Raw genomic sequence first — 18,169 nt, 5'->3', positions numbered from 1 at the left:
TGGAATAAAAATTTTGATGAGCTTACTGCATGTGGTATTATCTGCCGGTCTCCCATGCAAGTACTAACCACGTCCGGTGGGCTTTACTTCAGTGATCGGACGAGAATTGGTGTATTCTGCAATGGTTTGTCAGTAGGCTGAAAATTCGTCGAAATTGGATGACATTTAATGCTTCAGCTAGGCAAAAAATTCCTGGAAAAGGTTAGTATGAACTACGGAATAATTTTTTTATGAGCCTACTACACGTGGTATTCCCAACCGGTCTCCCATGCAAGTACTAACCATACCCGATGCAGGTTAACTTCAGTGATCGGGCGAGAACTGGTGTATTCTGCATTGGTTTGGCAGTAGGCTGAATATACGTCGCAATTGAATGTCATTTAATGCTTCGGCTAGGCAAAAAATCATGGAAAAAAGATAGTATGTACAGTGAAATAGAAATGTTGATGAGCCTACTGCACGTGGTATCCTCAGCCGGTTTCCCATACAAGTACTAACCACGTCCGGTGAGCTGGACTTCAGTGATCAGACGAGAACTGGTGTATTCTGCAATGGTTTTGCAGTAGGCTGAATATTCGTCGCAATTGAATGTCATGTAATGCTACGGCTAGTCCAATGCAGATTAACTTAAATGATCCGATGTGAACTGGTGTATTCTGCAATGGTTTGGCAGTAGGCTGAATATTCGTTCGAATTGTATGTCATCTAATGTTTCGTCTAGGCAAAAAATCATGGGAAAATGTTAGTATGTAATGTGGAATAAAAATGTTGATGTGCCTACTGCACGTGGTATTCCCAGCCGGTCTCCCATGCAAATATTAACCACGTCCGATGCAGCTTAACTTCAGTGATCGGACGAGAACTGGTGTATTCTGCAATGGTTTGGCAGTAGGCTGAATATTCGTCAGAATTGCATGTCGTTTAATGCTTCGGCTAGGCAAAAAATCCCGGGAAAAAGTTGGTATGTAAGGTGGAATGAAAATGTTGATAAGCCTACTGCACGTGGTATTCCCAGCCGGTCTCCCATGCAAGTACTAACCATGCCCGATGCAGCTTAACTTCAGTGATCGGAAGAGAACTGGTAGTGGCAAAGTACTGAGAAGTAGTGGCAAAGTGCTGAAAAGTGTGGCAAAGTACTGAAAAGTTATGACAAGTGCTGAAAAGTAGTGGCAAAGTACTGAGAAGCAGAGGCAAAGTACTTAAAAGGGTGGCAAAGTACTGAAAAGTTGTGGCAAAGTCGTGGCAAAGTACTGAAAAGTGTGGCAAAGTACTGAAAAGTTGTGGCAAAGTGCTGAAAATTAGTTGCAAAGTACTGAAAAGCAGTGGCAAAGTGTTGAAAAGTGTGGCAAAATGATGAAAAGTAGTGGCAAAGTACTGAAAAGTGGGGCAAAGTACTCAAAAGTTGTGGCAATGTCGTGGCAAAGTACTGAAAAGTGTGGCAAAGTACTGAAAAGTTGTGGCAAAGTGCTGAAAAGTAGTGGCAATGTACTGAAAAGCAGTGGCAAAGTCCTGAAAAGTGTGGCCAAGTACTGAAAAGTTGTGACAAAGTCGTGGCAAAGTACTTAAAAGTGTGACAAAGTACTGAAAAGTTGTGGCAAAGTACTTAAAATTGTGGCAAAGTACTGAAAAGTTGTGGCAAAGTGCTGAAAAGTAGTGGCAAAGTACTGAAAAGTAGTGGCAAAGTGCTGAAAATTGTGGCAAAGTACTATAAAGTTGTGGAAAAGTGCTGAAAAGTAGTGGCAAAGTACTGAAAAGATGTGGCAAAGTACTGAAAGGCGGTGGCGAAGTGCTGAAAAGTAGTGGCAAAGTACTGAAAAAGTGTGGCAAAGTACAGAAAAGTTGTGGCAAAGTGTTGAAAAGTAGTGGCAAAGTACTGAAAATCAGTGGCAAAGTACTGAAAAGTGTGGAAAAGTACTGAAAAGTTGTTGCAAAGTCGTGGCAAAATACTGAAAAGTGTGGCAAAGTACTGAAAAGTTGTGGCAAAGTGCTGAAAAGTAGAGGCAAAGTACTGAAAAGTTGTGGCAAAGTGCTGAAAAGTTGTGGCAAAGTACTGAAAAGCAGTGACAAAGTACTGAAAAGTGTGGCAAAGTACTGAAATGTTGTGGCAAAGTAATGAAAAGTGTGGCAAAGTACAGAAAAGTTGTGGCAAAGTGCTGAAAAGTAGTGGCAAAGTACTGAAAAGTAGTGGCAAAGTGCTGAAAAGTGTGGCAAAGTACTGAATTTTGTAGGAAAATCAGCCTATAAAATAAATAAAATAAATAAAATTTGCCCGACCCTTGGTCGAGCTTAACCAAGCCAAGTGTTGCATTTGCTTTGTACAGCATATGATGTGGATATTTGCGTATGAATGGGAATGTAAGGTTGCATGCGTCTTGCAGGTGGCTTTGTTATGTAAATTCATGTGAGTTGTGTGGTGGACGTGGCAAGTCAGTACACCACGAGCCGTCGAAGTATGAGCACCGTATTCAGCTCTGCCTAGCAGCAGCTTGTAAGGGCATTTCAGGCTCTTAGTCACCTTGCTCATGCTGCAGAACCAGACTAATAGTCAACCAGCGTTACGTTTATACCTGTGTACAGACAGGACGAGTCTGTTGGTTTCAGTGGTTCTGTCCCTTGCTGAATGGAACAGGGGGAGTGACGGCATATCAACCGTAAGTCGTACTTTGCATATTTTGGAGTGTCGTGTAGACACAATTATATATATATGGCGTTAAAGCGATGAATAGAAGCATGGAATTTATTGTGAATTATATATGTCGCATTATTTAAGCTTTCGTTAAGTGTAATGTAGCGATACATAATAGTCATATAGAATACTCGTCGTGTGACGGGAATTTAATTAGCACGTGCAATTGGTATTGCTATTTTCAGTTGGCTTTGTAATCGTGAACAGGTGTATCGTGGTCGTGTGGACGTACGTTAATATTGGCAACTGGTGGTGGTGAATGGTTTCTATTGTATCTACCCGGATCGGTTACTGGTGGCACAGGCAGTGTTAGAAGCTATATGGACTTGATGTGGATGGTAGCTGAAGTATTGTCGATGCCAAGATTTGAGGAGTGTAACAGAACACTGCAGGACTACAATAAGACACTGATACTGTAACTTTATCAAAGTTTTGCTTTGCCTTAATTCCCTGACCCGAAGGCCTTGTATGGCTCAACTTAGTTTTACGTAACTATATATTAAGCATATTGTTGTATTTCGCATAAATGGATAATAGATTGAAGTCGTTGATTTGTTGATTAACGAGATTTATTAGTGATAAGTTCTTGTGCACTAGTTTCATGTTGATTTCTGAGTATGAATATCTGTTGATGAGGTTTAGAGAATAAAATAGCTTAGTTAACTGTACGCACTTTGTCATCACCATTCATCGTGTGCTCCCGCGTGCTTAGCCAATCCTCGGATCTGTGACACTGAAAAGTTGTGGCAAAGTCATGGCAAAGTACAGAAAAGTAGTGGCAAAGTGCTGAAAAGTAGTGGCAAAGTGCTGAAAAGTAGTGGCAAAGTGCTGAAAAGTAGTGGCAAAGTGCTGAAAAGTAGTGGCAAAGTGCTGAAAAGTAGTGGCAAAGTCGTGGCAAAGTGCTGAAAAGTAGTGGCAAAGTGCTGAAAAGTGTGGCAAAGTAGTGGCAAAGTACTGAAAAGTAGTGGCAAAGTGCTGAAAAGTGTGACAAAGTACTATAAAGTTGTGGCAAAGTGCTGAAAAGTAGTGGCAATGTACTGAAAAAATGTGGCAAAGTACTGAAAGGCGGTGGCAAAGTACTGAAATGTTGTGGCAAATTGCTGAAAAGTAGTGGCAAAGTACTGAAAATCAGTGGCAACGTACTGAAAAGTGTGGAAAAGTTGTGGCAAAGTCGTGGCAAAATACTGAAAAGTTGTGGCAAAGTGCTGAAAAGTAGAGGCAAAGGACTGAAAAGTAGTGGCAAAGTGCTGTAAAGTGTGGCAAAGTACTGAAAAGTAGTGGCAAAGTACTGAAAAGCAGTGACAAAGTACTGAAAAGTGTGGAAAAGTTGTGGCAAAGTCGTGGCAAAATACTGAAAAGTGTGGCAAAGTACAGAAAAGTTGTGGCAAATTGCTGAAAAGTAGTGGCAAAGTACTGAAAAGCAGTGACAAAGTACTGAAAAGTGTGGCAAAGTACTGAAAAGTTGTGGCAAAGTGCTGAAAATTAGTGGCAAAGTGCTGAAAATTAGTGGCAAAGTAGTGAAAAGCAGTTGCAAAGTACTGAAAAGGATGGCAAAGTACAGCAAAGTTGTGGCAAAGTCGTGGCAAAGTGCTGAAAAGTAGTGGCAAAGTACTGAAAAGTCGTGGCAAAGTGCTGAAAATTAGTGGCAAAGTACTGAAAAGTGTGGAAAAGTTGTGGCAAAGTCGTGGCAAAGTACTGAAAAGCAGTGACAAAGTACTGAAAAGCAGTGACAAAGTACTGAAAAGTGTGGCAAAGTACTGAAAAGTTGTGGCAAAGTACTGAAAAGTTGTGGCAAAGTGCTGAAAAGTGTGGCAAAGTACTGAAAAGTTTTGGCAAAGTCGTGGAAAAGTACTGAAAAGTGTGGCAAAGTACTGAAAAGTGTGGCAAAGTACTGAAAAGTGTGGCAAAGTACTGAAACGTTGTGGCAAAGTCGTGGCAAAGTACTGAAAAGTGTGGCAAAGTACTGAAAAGTTGTGGCAAAGTTCTGAAAAGTAGTGGCAAAGTACTGAAAGGTAGTGGCAAAGTGCTGAAGAGTGTGGCAAAGTACTGAAAAGTCGTGGCAAAGTGTTGAAATGTAGTGCCAAAGTACTGAAAAGCAGTGGCAAAGTAATGAAAAGTGTGGCAAAGTACTGAAAAGTTGTGGCAAAATCGTGGCCAAGCAATGAAAAGTGTGGCAAAGTACTGAAAAGTTTTGTCAAAATGCTGAAAAGTAGTGGCAAAGTACTGAAAAGTGTAGCAAAGTACAGAAAAGTTGTGGCAAAGAGCTGAAAAGTAGTGGCAACGTACTGAAAAGTGTGGCAAAGTACTGAAAAGTTGTGGCAAAGTCGTGGCAAAGTGCTGAAAAGTAGTGGCAAAGTACTGAAAAGTGGTGGCAAAGTGCTGAAAAAATGTGACAAAGTACTGAAAAGTTGTGGCAAAGTGCTGAAAATTAGTGGCAAAGTACTGAAAAACAGTTGCAAAGTACTGAAAAGGATGGCAAAGTACTGCAAAGTTGTGGCAAGGTCGTGGCAAAGTACTGAAAAGTGTGGCAAATTACAGAAAAAGTTGTGGCAAAGTGCTGAAAAGTAGTGGCAAAGTACTGAAAAGTAGTGGCAAAGTGCTGAAAAGTGTGGCAAAGTACTATAAAGTTGTGGCAAAGTGCTGGAAAGTAGTGGCAAAGTACTGAAAAGATGTGGCAAAGTACTGAAAGGCGGTGGCGAAGTGCTGAAAAGTAGTGGCAAAGTACTGAAAAAATGTGGCAAAGTACTGAAATGTTGTGGCAAAGTGCTGAAAAGTAGTGGCAAAGTACTGAAAATCAGTAGCAAAGTACTGAAAAGTGTGGAAAAGTACTGAAAAGTTGTGGCAAAGTCGTGGCAAAATACTGAAAAATGTGGTAAAGTAATGAAAAGTTGTGGCAAAGTGCTGAAAAGTAGAGGCAAAGGACTCAAAAGTTTGGCAAAGTACTGAAACGTTGTGGCAAAGTGCTGAAAAGTAGTGGCAAAGTACTGAAAAGTAGTGGCAAAGTGTTGAAAAGTGTGGCAAAGTACTGAAAAGTTGTGGCAAAGTGCTGAAAAGTAGTGGCAAAGTACTGAAAAGCAGTGGCAAAGTGCTGAAAAGTATGGCAAAGTACTGAAAAGTTGTGGCAAAGTCGTGACAAAGTACTGAAAAGCGTGGCAAAGTACAGAAAAGTTGTGGCAAAGTGCTGAAAAGTAGTGGCATAGTACTGAAAAGTTGTGGCAAAGTACTGAAAGGCAGTGGCGAAGTGCTGAAAAGTAGTGGCAAAGTACTGAAAAGCAGTGGCAAAGTCCTGAAAAGTGTGGCCAAGTACTTAAAAGTTGTGACAAAGTCATGGCAAAGTACTGAAAAGTGTGACAAAGTGCTGAAAAGTAGTGGCATAGTACTGAAAAGTCATGGCAAAGTACTGAAAAGTGTGACAAAGTACTGAAAAGTTGAGGCAAAGTCGTGGCAAAGTGCTGAAAAGTAGTGGCAAAGTACTGAAAAGGAGTGGCAAAGTGCTGAAAAGCGTGGCAAAGTACTGAAAAGTTGTGGCAAAGTGCTGAAAATTAGTGGCAAAGTGCTGAAAAAGTGTGGCAAAGTACTGAAAAGTTGTGGCAAAGTGCTGAAAAGCAGTTGCAAAGTACTGAAAAGGGTGGCAATGTACTGCAAAGTTGTGGCAAAGTCATGGCAAAGTATTGAAAAGTGTGGCAAATTACAGAAAAGTTGTGGCAAAGTGCTGAAAAGTAGTGGCAAAGTACTGAAAAGCAGTGGCAAAGTACTGAAAAGTGTGGCAAAGTACTGAAAAGTGTGGCAAAGTACTGAAAAGTTGTGGCAAAGTGCTGAAAAGTAGAGGCAAAGGACTCAAAAGTGTGGCAAAGTACTGAAACGTTGTGGCAAAGTGCTGAAAAGTAGTGGCAAAGTGCTGTAAAGTGTGGCAAAGTACTGAAAAGATGTGGCAAATTGCTGAAAAGTAGTGGCAAAGTACTGAAAAAGCAGTGACAAAGTACTGAAAAGTGTGGCAAAGTACTGAAAAGTTGTGGCAAAGTGCTGAAAATTAGTGGCAAAGTACTGAAAAGCACTTGCAAAGTACTGAAAAGGATGGCAAAGTACTGCAAAGTTGTGGCAAAGTCGTGGCAAAGTGCTGAAAAGTAGTGGCAAAGTACTGAAAAGTAGTGGCAAAGTGCTGAAAAGTGTGGCAAAGTACTGAAAAGTCGTGGCAAAGTGCTGAAAATTAGTGGCAAAGTACTGAAAAGCAGTGACAAAGTACTGAAAAGTGTGGCAAAGTACTGAAAAGTTGTGGAAAAGTACTGAAAAGTAGTGGCAAAGTACTGAAAAGTAGTGGCAAAGTACTGAAAAGTCGTGGCAAAGTGCTGAAAATTAGTGGCAAAGTACTGAAAAGCAGTGACAAAGTACTGAAAAGTGTGGCAAAGTACTGAAAAGTTGTGGCAAAGTACTGAAAAGTTGTGGCAAAGTGCTGAAAAGTGTGGCAAAGTACTGAAAAGTGTTGGCAAAGTCGTGGCAAAGTACTGAAAAGTGTGGCAAAGTACTGAAAAGTTGTGGCAAAGTTCTGAAATGTAGTTGCAAAGTACTGAAAGGTAGTGGCAAAGTGCTGAAGAGTGTGGCAAAGTACTGAAAAGTCGTGGCAAAGTGCTGAAAAGTAGTGGCAAAGTACTGAAAAGCAGTGGCAAAGTAATGAAAAGTGTGGCAAAGTAATGAAAAGTTGTGGCAAAGTCGTGGCCAAGCAATGAAAAGTGTGGCAAAGTACTGAAAAGTTTTGTCAAAATTCTGAAAAGTAGTGGCAAAGTACTGAAAAGTGTAGCAAAGTACTGAAAAGATGTGGCAAAGTGCTGAAAAGCCTTGACAAAGTACTGAAACGTGTGGCAAAGTGCTGAAAATTAGTGGCAAAGTGCTGAAAAAGTGTTGCAAAGTACAGAAAAGTTGTGGCAAAGTGCTGAAAAGCAGTTGCAAAGTACTGAAAAGGGTGGCAATGTACTGCAAAGTTGTGGCAAAGTCATGGCAAAGTATTGAAAAGTGTGGCAAATTACAGAAAAGTTGTGGCAAAGTGCTGAAAAGTAGTGGCAAAGTGCTGTAAAGTGTGGCAAAAAACTGAAAAGTTGTGGCAAATTGCTGAAAAGTAGTGGCAAAGTACTGAAAAAACAGTGACAAAGTACTGAAAAGTGTGGCAAAGTACTGAAAAGTTGTGGCAAAGTGCTGAAAATTAGTGGCAAAGTACTGAAAAGCACTTGCAAAGTACTGAAAAGAATGGCAAAGTACTGCAAAGTTGGGGCAAAGTCGTGGCAAAGTGCTGAAAAGTAGTGGCAAAGTACTGAAAAGTAGTGGCAAAGTGCTGAAAAGTGTGGCAAAGTACTGAAAAGTCGTGGCAAAGTGCTGAAAATTAGTGGCAAAGTACTGAAAAGCAGTGACAAAGTACTGAAAAGTGTGGCAAAGTACTGAAAAGTTGTGGCAAAGTACTGAAAAGTAGTGGCAAAGTACTGAAAAGTCGTGGCAAAGTGCTGAAAATTAGTGGCAAAGTACTGAAAAGCAGTGACAAAATACTGAAAAGTGTGGCAAAGTACTGAAAAGTTGTGGCAAAGTACTGAAAAGTTGTGGCAAAGTGCTGAAAAGTGTGGCAAAGTACTGAAAAGTTTTGGCAAAGTCGTGGAAAAGTACTGAAAAGTGTGGCAAAGTACTGACAAGTGTGGCAAAGTACTGAAAAGTTGTGGCAAAGTCGTGGCAAAGTACTGAAAAGTGTGGCAAAGTACTGAAAAGTTGTGGCAAAGTTCTGAAAAGTAGTGGCAAAGTACTGAAAGGTAGTGGCAAAGTGCTGAAGAGTGTGGCAAAGTACTGAAAAGTCATGGCAAAGTGCTGAAAAGTAGTGGCAAAGTACTGAAAAGTGTGGCAAAGTACTGAAAAGTTTTGTCAAAATGCTGAAAAGTAGTGGCAAAGTACTGAAAATTGTAGCAAAGTACTGAAAAGATGTGGCAAAGTGCCGAAAAGCCTTGACAAAGTACTGAAACGTGTGGCAAAGTACTGAAAAGTTGTGGCAAAGTGCTGAAAAGTGTGGCAAAGTACTGAAAAGTTGTGGAAAAGTCGTGGCAAAGTGCTGAGAAGTAGTGGCAAAGTACTGAAATGTTGTGGCAAATTGCTGAAAAGTAGTGGCAACGTACTGAAAACCAGTGGCAAAGTACTGAAAAGTGTGGAAAAGTTGTGGCAAAGTCGTGGCAAAATACTGAAAAGTGTGGCAAAGTACTGAAAAGTTGTGGCAAAGTGCTGAAAAGTAGAAGCAAAAGACTGAAAAGTAGTGGCAAAGTGCTGTAAAATGTGGCAAAGTACTGAAAAGTTGTGGCAAATTGCTGAAAAGTAGTGGCAAAGTACTGAAAAGCAGTGACAAAGTACTGAAAAGTGTGGAAAAGTTGTGGCAAAGTCGCGGCAAAATACTGAAAAGTGTGGCAAAGTACTGAAAAGTTGTGGCAAATTGCTGAAAAGTAGTGGCAAAGTGCTGTAAAGTGTGGCAAAAAACTGAAAAGTTGTGGCAAATTGCTGAAAAGTAGTGGCAAAGTACTGAAAAAACAGTGACAAAGTACTGAAAAGTGTGGCAAAGTACTGAAAAGTTGTGGCAAAGTGCTGAAAATTAGTGGCAAAGTACTGAAAAGCAATTGCAAAGTACTGAAAAGAATGGCAAAGTACGGCAAAGTTGGGGCAAAGTCGTGGCAAAGTGCTGAAAAGTAGTGGCAAAGTACTGAAAAGTAGTGGCAAAGTGCTGAAAAGTGTGGCAAAGTACTGAAAAGTCGTGGCAAAGTGCTGAAAATTAGTGGCAAAGTACTGAAAAGCAGTGACAAAGTACTGAAAAGTGTGGCAAAGTACTGAAAAGTTGTGGCAAAGTACTGAAAAGTAGTGGCAAAGTACTGAAAAGTCGTGGCAAAGTGCTGAAAATTAGTGGCAAAGTACTGAAAAGCAGTGACAAAGTACTGAAAAGTGTGGCAAAGTACTGAAAAGTTGTGGCAAAGTACTGAAAAGTTGTGACAAAGTGCTGAAAAGTGTGGCAAAGTACTGAAAAGTTTTGGCAAAGTCGTGGAAAAGTACTGAAAAGTGTGGCAAAGTACTGAAAAGTGTGGCAAAGTGCTGAAAAGTTGTGGCAAAGTCGTGGCAAAGTACTGAAAAGTGTGGCAAAGTACTGAAAAGTTGTGGCAAAGTTCTGAAAAGTAGTGGCAAAGTACTGAAAGGTAGTGGCAAAGTGCTGAAGAGTGTGGCAAAGTACTGAAAAGTCGTGGCAAAGTGCTGAAAAGTAGTGGCAAAGTACTGAAAAGCAGTGGCAAAGTAATGAAAAGTGTGGCAAAGTACTGAAAAGTTGTGGCAATGTCGTGGCAAAGCAATGAAAAGTGTGGCAAAGTACTGAAAAGTTTTGTCAAAATGCTGAAAAGTAGTGGCAAAGTACTGAAAAGTGTAGCAAAGTACTGAAAAGATGTGGCAAAGTGCTGAAAAGCCTTGACAAAGTACTGAAACGTGTGGCAAAGTACTGAAAAGTTGTGGCAAAGTGCTGAAAAGTGTGGCAAAGTACTGAAAAGTTGTGGAAAAGTCGTGGCAAAGTGCTGAGAAGTAGTGGCAAAGTACTGAAATGTTGTGGCAAATTGCTGAAAAGTAGTGGCAACGTACTGAAAACCAGTGGCAAAGTACTGAAAAGTGTGGAAAAGTTGTGGCAAAGTCGTGGCAAAATACTGAAAAGTGTGGCAAAGTACTGAAAAGTTGTGGCAAAGTGCTGAAAAGTAGAGGCAAAAGACTGAAAAGTAGTGGCAAAGTGCTGTAAAATGTGGCAAAGTACTGAAAAGTTGTGGCAAATTGCTGAAAAGTAGTGGCAAAGTACTGAAAAGCAGTGACAAAGTACTGAAAAGTGTGGAAAAGTTGTGGCAACGTCGCGGCAAAATACTGAAAAGTGTGGCAAAGTACTGAAAAGTTGTGGCAAATTGCTGAAAAGTAGTGGCAAAGTACTGAAAAGCAGTGACAAAGTACTGAAAAGTGTGGCAAAGTACTGAAAAGTTGTGGCAAAGTGCTGAAAATTAGTGGCAAAGTGCTGAAAATTAGTGGCAAAGTACTGAAAAGCAGTTGCAAAGTACTGAAAAGGATGGCAAAGTACTGCAAAGTTGTGGCAAAGTCGTGGCAAAGTGCTGAAAAGTAGTGGCAAAGTACTGAAAAGTCGTGGCAAAGTGCTGAAAATTAGTGGCAAAGTACTGAAAGGCGGTGGCGAAGTGCTGAAAAGTAGTGGCAAAGTACTGAAAAAGTGTGGCAAAGTACTGAAATGTTGTGGCAAATTGCTGAAAAGTAGTGGCAAAGTACTGAAAATCAGTGGCAAAGTACTGAAAAGTGTGGAAAAGTTGTGGCAAAGTCGTGGCAAAATACTGAAAAGTGTGGCAAAGTACAGAAAAGTTGTGGCAAAGTGCTGAAAAGTAGAGGCAAAGGACTCAAAAGTGTGGCAAAGTACTGAAACGTTGTGGCAAAGTGCTGAAACGTAGTGGCAAAGTACTGAAAAGTAGTGGCAAAGTGCTGTAAAGTGTGGCAAAGTACTGAAAAGTTGTGGCAAATTGCTCAAAAGTAGTGGCAAAGTACTGAAAAGCAGTGACAATGTACTGAAAAGTGTGGCAAAGTACTGAAAAGTTGTGGCAAAGTGCTGAAAATTAGTGGCAAAGTACTGAAAAGCAGTTGCAAAGTACTGAAAAGGATGGCAAAGTACTGCAAAGTTGTGGCAAAGTCGTGGCAAAGTGCTGAAAAGTAGTGGCAAAGTTGTGGCAAAGTCGTGGCAAAGTGCTGAAAAGTGTGGCAAAGTACTGAAAAGTAGTGGCAAAGTACTGAAAAGTCGTGGCAAAGTGCTGAAAATTAGTGGCAAAGTACTGAAAAGCAGTGACAAAGTACTGCAAAGTTGTGGCAAAGTCGTGGCAAAGTGCTGAAAAGTAGTGGCAAAGTTGTGGCAAAGTCGTGGCAAAGTGATGAAAAGTGTTGCAAAGTACTGAAAAGTAGTGGCAAAGTACTGAAAAGTCGTGGCAAAGTGCTGAAAATTACTGGCAAAGTACTGAAAAGCACTTGCAAAGTACTGAAAAGGATGGCAAAGTACTGCAAAGTTGTGGCAAAGTCGTGGCAAAGTGCTGAAAAGTAGTGGCAAAGTACTGAAAAGTAGTGGCAAAGTGCTGAAAAGTGTGGCAAAGTACTGAAAAGTCGTGGCAAAGTGCTGAAAATTAGTGGCAAAGTACTGAAAAGCAGTGACAAAGTACTGAAAAGTGTGGCAAAGTACTGAAAAGTTGTGGCAAAGTACTGAAAAGCAGTGACAAAGTACTGAAAAGTGTGGCAAAGTACTGAAAAGTTGTGGCAAAGTACTGAAAAGTTGTGGCAAAGTGCTGAAAAGTGTGGCAAAGTACTGAAAAGTGTTGGCAAAGTCGTGGAAAAGTACTGAAAAGTGTGACAAAGTACTGAAAAGTGTGGCAAAGTACTGAAAAGTTGTGGCAAAGTCGTGGCAAAGTACTGAAAAGTGTGGCAAAGTACTGAAAAGTTGTGGCAAAGTACTGAAAAGTAGTGGCAAAGTACTGAAAAGTCGTGGCAAAGTGCTGAAAATTAGTGGCAAAGTACTGAAAAGCAGTGACAAAGTACTGAAAAGTGTGGCAAAGTACTGAAAAGTTGTGGCAAAGTACTGAAAAGTTGTGGCAAAGTGCTGAAAAGTGTGGCAAAGTACTGAAAAGTTTTGGCAAAGTCGTGGAAAAGTACTGAAAAGTGTGGCAAAGTACTGAAAAGTGTGGCAAAGTGCTGAAAAGTTGTGGCAAAGTCGTGGCAAAGTACTGAAAAGTGTGGCAAAGTACTGAAAAGTTGTGGCAAAGTTCTGAAAAGTAGTGGCAAAGTACTGAAAGGTAGTGGCAAAGTGCTGAAGAGTGTGGCAAAGTACTGAAAAGTCGTGGCAAAGTGCTGAAAAGTAGTGGCAAAGTACTGAAAAGCAGTGGCAAAGTAATGAAAAGTGTGGCAAAGTACTGAAAAGTTGTGGCAATGTCGTGGCAAAGCAATGAAAAGTGTGGCAAAGTACTGAAAAGTTTTGTCAAAATGCTGAAAAGTAGTGGCAAAGTACTGAAAAGTGTAGCAAAGTACTGAAAAGATGTGGCAAAGTGCTGAAAAGCCTTGACAAAGTACTGAAACGTGTGGCAAAGTACTGAAAAGTTGTGGCAAAGTGCTGAAAAGTGTGGCAAAGTACTGAAAAGTTGTGGAAAAGTCGTGGCAAAGTGCTGAGAAGTAGTGGCAAAGTACTGAAATGTTGTGGCAAATTGCTGAAAAGTAGTGGCAACGTACTGAAAACCAGTGGCAAAGTACTGAAAAGTGTGGAAAAGTTGTGGCAAAGTCGTGGCAAAATACTGAAAAGTGTGGCAAAGTACTGAAAAGTTGTGGCAAAGTGCTGAAAAGTAGAGGCAAAAGACTGAAAAGTAGTGGCAAAGTGCTGTAAAATGTGGCAAAGTACTGAAAAGTTGTGGCAAATTGCTGAAAAGTAGTGGCAAAGTACTGAAAAGCAGTGACAAAGTACTGAAAAGTGTGGAAAAGTTGTGGCAACGTCGCGGCAAAATACTGAAAAGTGTGGCAAAGTACTGAAAAGTTGTGGCAAATTGCTGAAAAGTAGTGGCAAAGTACTGAAAAGCAGTGACAAAGTACTGAAAAGTGTGGCAAAGTACTGAAAAGTTGTGGCAAAGTGCTGAAAATTAGTGGCAAAGTGCTGAAAATTAGTGGCAAAGTACTGAAAAGCAGTTGCAAAGTACTGAAAAGGATGGCAAAGTACTGCAAAGTTGTGGCAAAGTCGTGGCAAAGTGCTGAAAAGTAGTGGCAAAGTACTGAAAAGTCGTGGCAAAGTGCTGAAAATTAGTGGCAAAGTACTGAAAGGCGGTGGCGAAGTGCTGAAAAGTAGTGGCAAAGTACTGAAAAAGTGTGGCAAAGTACTGAAATGTTGTGGCAAATTGCTGAAAAGTAGTGGCAAAGTACTGAAAATCAGTGGCAAAGTACTGAAAAGTGTGGAAAAGTTGTGGCAAAGTCGTGGCAAAATACTGAAAAGTGTGGCAAAGTACAGAAAAGTTGTGGCAAAGTGCTGAAAAGTAGAGGCAAAGGACTCAAAAGTGTGGCAAAGTACTGAAACGTTGTGGCAAAGTGCTGAAACGTAGTGGCAAAGTACTGAAAAGTAGTGGCAAAGTGCTGTAAAGTGTGGCAAAGTACTGAAAAGTTGTGGCAAATTGCTCAAAAGTAGTGGCAAAGTACTGAAAAGCAGTGACAATGTACTGAAAAGTGTGGCAAAGTACTGAAAAGTTGTGGCAAAGTGCTGAAAATTAGTGGCAAAGTACTGAAAAGCAGTTGCAAAGTACTGAAAAGGATGGCAAAGTACTGCAAAGTTGTGGCAAAGTCGTGGCAAAGTGCTGAAAAGTAGTGGCAAAGTTGTGGCAAAGTCGTGGCAAAGTGCTGAAAAGTGTGGCAAAGTACTGAAAAGTAGTGGCAAAGTACTGAAAAGTCGTGGCAAAGTGCTGAAAATTAGTGGCAAAGTACTGAAAAGCAGTGACAAAGTACTGCAAAGTTGTGGCAAAGTCGTGGCAAAGTGCTGAAAAGTAGTGGCAAAGTTGTGGCAAAGTCGTGGCAAAGTGATGAAAAGTGTTGCAAAGTACTGAAAAGTAGTGGCAAAGTACTGAAAAGTCGTGGCAAAGTGCTGAAAATTACTGGCAAAGTACTGAAAAGCACTTGCAAAGTACTGAAAAGGATGGCAAAGTACTGCAAAGTTGTGGCAAAGTCGTGGCAAAGTGCTGAAAAGTAGTGGCAAAGTACTGAAAAGTAGTGGCAAAGTGCTGAAAAGTGTGGCAAAGTACTGAAAAGTCGTGGCAAAGTGCTGAAAATTAGTGGCAAAGTACTGAAAAGCAGTGACAAAGTACTGAAAAGTGTGGCAAAGTACTGAAAAGTTGTGGCAAAGTACTGAAAAGCAGTGACAAAGTACTGAAAAGTGTGGCAAAGTACTGAAAAGTTGTGGCAAAGTACTGAAAAGTTGTGGCAAAGTGCTGAAAAGTGTGGCAAAGTACTGAAAAGTGTTGGCAAAGTCGTGGAAAAGTACTGAAAAGTGTGACAAAGTACTGAAAAGTGTGGCAAAGTACTGAAAAGTTGTGGCAAAGTCGTGGCAAAGTACTGAAAAGTGTGGCAAAGTACTGAAAAGTTGTGGCAAAGTTCTGAAATGTAGTGGCAAAGTACTGAAAGGTAGTGGCAAAGTGCTGAAGAGTGTGGCAAAGTACTGAAAAGTCGTGGCAAAGTGCTGAAAAGTAGTGGCAAAGTACTGAAAAGCAGTGGCAAAGTAATGAAAAGTGTGGCAAAGTACTGAAAAGTTGTGGCAAAGTCGTGGCCAAGCAATGAAAAGTGTGGCAAAGTACTGAAAAGTTTAGTCAAAATGCTGAAAAGTAGTGGCAAAGTACTGAAAATTGTAGCAAAGTACTGAAAAGATGTGGCAAAGTGCTGAAAAGCCTTGACAAAGTACTGAAACGTGTGGCAAAGTGCTGAAAATTAGTGGCAAAGTGCGGAAAAAGTGTGGCAAAGTACAGAAAAGTTGTGGCAAAGTGCTGAAAAGCAGTTGCAAAGTACTGAAAAGGGTGGCAATGTACTGCAAAATTGTGGCAAAGTCATGGCAAAGTATTGAAAAGTGTGGCAAATTACAGAAAAGTTGTGGCAAAGTGCTGAAAAATAGTGGCAAAGTGCTGTAAAGTGTGGCAAAGTACTGAAAAGTTGTGGCAAATTGCTGAAAAGTAGTGGCAAAGTACTGAAAAAAAAGTGACAAAGTACTGAAAAGTGTGGCAAAGTACTGAAAAGTTGTGGCAAAGTGCTGAAAATTAGTGGCAAAGTACTGAAAAGCACTTGAAAAGTACTGAAAAGGATGGCAAAGTACTGCAAAGTTGGAGCAAAGTCGTGGCAAAGTGCTGAAAAGTAGTGGCAAAGTACTGAAAAGTAGTGGCAAAGTGCTGAAAAGTGTGGCAAAGTAGTACTGAAAAGTCGTGGCAAAGTGCTGAAAAATAGTGGCAAAGTACTGAAAAGCAGTGACAAAGTACTGAAAAGTGTGGCAAAGTACTGAAAAGTTGTGGCAAAGTACTGAAAAGTAGTGGCAAAGTACTGAAAAGTCGTGGCAAAGTACTGAAAAGCAGTGACAAAGTACTGAAAAGTGTGGCAAAGTACTGAAAAGTTGTGGCAAAGTACTGAAAAGTTGTGGCAAAGTGCTGAAAAGTGTGGCAAAGTACTGAAAAGTTTTGGCAAAGTCGTGGAAAAGTACTGAAAAGTGTGGCAAAGTACTGAAAAGTGTGGCAAAGTACTGAAAAGTTGTGGCAAAGTCGTGGCAAAGTACTGAAAAGTGTGGCAAAGTACTGAAAAGTTGTGGCAAAGTTCTGAAAAGTAGTGGCAAAGTACTGAAAGGTAGTGGCAAAGTGCTGAAGAGTGTGGCAAAGTACTGAAAAGTCGTGGCAAAGTACTGAAAAGCAGTGGCAAAGTAATGAAAAGTGTGGCAAAGTACTGAAAAGTTGTGGCAATGTCGTGGCAAAGCAATGAAAAGTGTGGCAAAGTACTGAAAAGTTTTGTCAAAATGCTGAAAAGTAGTGGCAAAGTACTGAAAAGTGTAGCAAAGTACTGAAAAGATGTGGCAAAGTGCTGAAAAGCCATGACAAAGTACTGAAACGTGTGGCAAAGTACTGAAAAGTTGTGGCAAAGTGCTGAAAAGTAGTGGCAAAGTACTGAAAAGTGTGGCAAAGTACTGAAAAGTTGTGGCAAAGTCGTGGCAAAGTGCTGAGAAGTAGTGGCAAAGTACTGAAATGTTGTGGCAAATTGCTGAAAAGTAGTGGCAACGTACTGAAAACCAGTGGCAAAGTACTGAAAAGTGTGGAAAAGTTGTGGCAAAGTCGTGGCAAAATACTGAAAAGTGTGGCAAAGTACTGAAAAGTTGTGGCAAAGTGCTGAAAATTAGAGGCAAAAGACTGAAAAGTAGTGGCAAAGTGCTGTAAAGTGTGGCAAAGTACTGAAAAGTTGTGGCAAATTGCTGAAAAGTAGTGGCAAAGTACTGAAAAGCAGTGACAAAGTACTGAAAAGTGTGGAAAAGTTGTTGCAAAGTCGTGGCAAAATACTGAAAAGTGTGGCAAAGTACTGAAAAGTTGTGGCAAATTGCTGAAAAGTAGTGGCAAAGTACTGAAAAGCAGTGACAAAGTACTGAAAAGTGTGGCAAAGTACTGAAAAGTTGTGGCAAAGTGCTGAAAATTAGTGGCAAAGTGCTGAAAATTAGTGGCATAGTACTGAAAAGCAGTTGCAAAGTACTGAAAAGGATGGCAAAGTACTGCAAAGTTGTGGCAAAGTCGTGGCAAAGTGCTGAAAAGTAGTGGCAAAGTACTGAAAAGTCGTGGCAAAGTGCTGAAAATTAGTGGCAAAGTACTGAAAGGCGGTGGCGAAGTGCTGAAAAGTAGTGGCAAAGTACTGAAAAAGTGTGGCAAAGTACTGAAATGTTGTGGCAAATTGCTGAAAAGTAGTGGCAAAGTACTGAAAATCAGTGGCAAAGTACTGAAAAGTGTGGAAAAGTTGTGGCAAAGTCGTGGCAAAATACTGAAAAGTGTGGCAAAGTACTGAAAAGTAGAGGCAAAGGACTCAAAAGTGTGGCAAAGTACTGAAACGTTGTGGCAAAGTGCAGAAAAGTAGTGGCAAAGTACTGAAAAGTAGTGGCAAAGTGCTGTAAAGTGTGGCAAAGTACTGAAAAGTTGTGGCAAATTGCTGAAAAGTAGTGGCAAAGTACTGAAAAGCAGTGACAAAGTACTGAAAAATGTGGCAAAGTACTGAAAAGTTGTGGCAAAGTGCTGAAAATTAGTGGCAAAGTACTGAAAAGCAGTTGCAAAGTACTGAAAAGGATGGCAAAGTACTGCAAAGTTGTGGCAAAGTCGTGGCAAAGTGCTGAAAAGTAGTGGCAAAGTTGTGGCAAAGTCGTGGCAAAGTGCTGAAAAGTGTGGCAAAGTACTGAAAAGTAGTGGCAAAGTACTGAAAAGTCGTGGCAAAGTGCTGAAAATTAGTGGCAAAGTACTGAATAGCAGTGACAAAGTACTGAAAAGTGTGGCAAAGTACTGAAAAGTTGTGGCAAAGTACTGAAAAGTTGTGGCAAAGTGCTGAAAAGTGTGGCGAAGTACTAAAAAGTTTTGGCAAAGTCGTGGAAAAGTACTGAAAAGTGTGGCAAAGTACTGAAAAGTGTGGCAAAGTACTGAAACGTTGTGGCAAAGTCGTGGCAAAGTACTGAAAAGTGTGGCAAAGTACTGAAAAGTTGTGGCAAAGTTCTGAAAAGTAGTGGCAAAGTACTAAAAGGTAGTGGCAAAGTGCTGAAGAGTGTGGCAAAGTACTGAAAAGTCGTGGCAAAGTGTTGAAAAGTAGTGCCAAAGTACTGAAAAGCAGTGGCAAAGTAATGAAAAGTGTGGCAAAGTACTGAAAAGTTGTGGCAAAGTCGTGGCCAAGCAATGAAAA

At 40.6% G+C, this 18,169-nt stretch overlaps 2 pseudogenes; both read right to left on the bottom strand.

Annotated features, from left to right (window-relative positions):
• Positions 1 to 233: 233 nt before the first annotated feature.
• On the bottom strand, positions 234 to 353 carry LOC146727262 (5S ribosomal RNA; annotated as a pseudogene).
• A 421-nt stretch (positions 354 to 774) lies between these two features.
• Positions 775 to 894, bottom strand: LOC146727261 (5S ribosomal RNA; annotated as a pseudogene).
• Between the last annotated feature and the right edge of the window lie 17,275 nt (positions 895 to 18,169).

The sequence above is a fragment of the Saccoglossus kowalevskii genome, unplaced genomic scaffold (assembly GCF_978046115.1).
Source record: "Saccoglossus kowalevskii unplaced genomic scaffold, keSacKowa6.1 SCAFFOLD_24, whole genome shotgun sequence".
NCBI classification, from domain to species: domain Eukaryota; kingdom Metazoa; phylum Hemichordata; class Enteropneusta; family Harrimaniidae; genus Saccoglossus; species Saccoglossus kowalevskii.
This window is presented reverse-complemented; position numbering and strand designations above follow the sequence as displayed.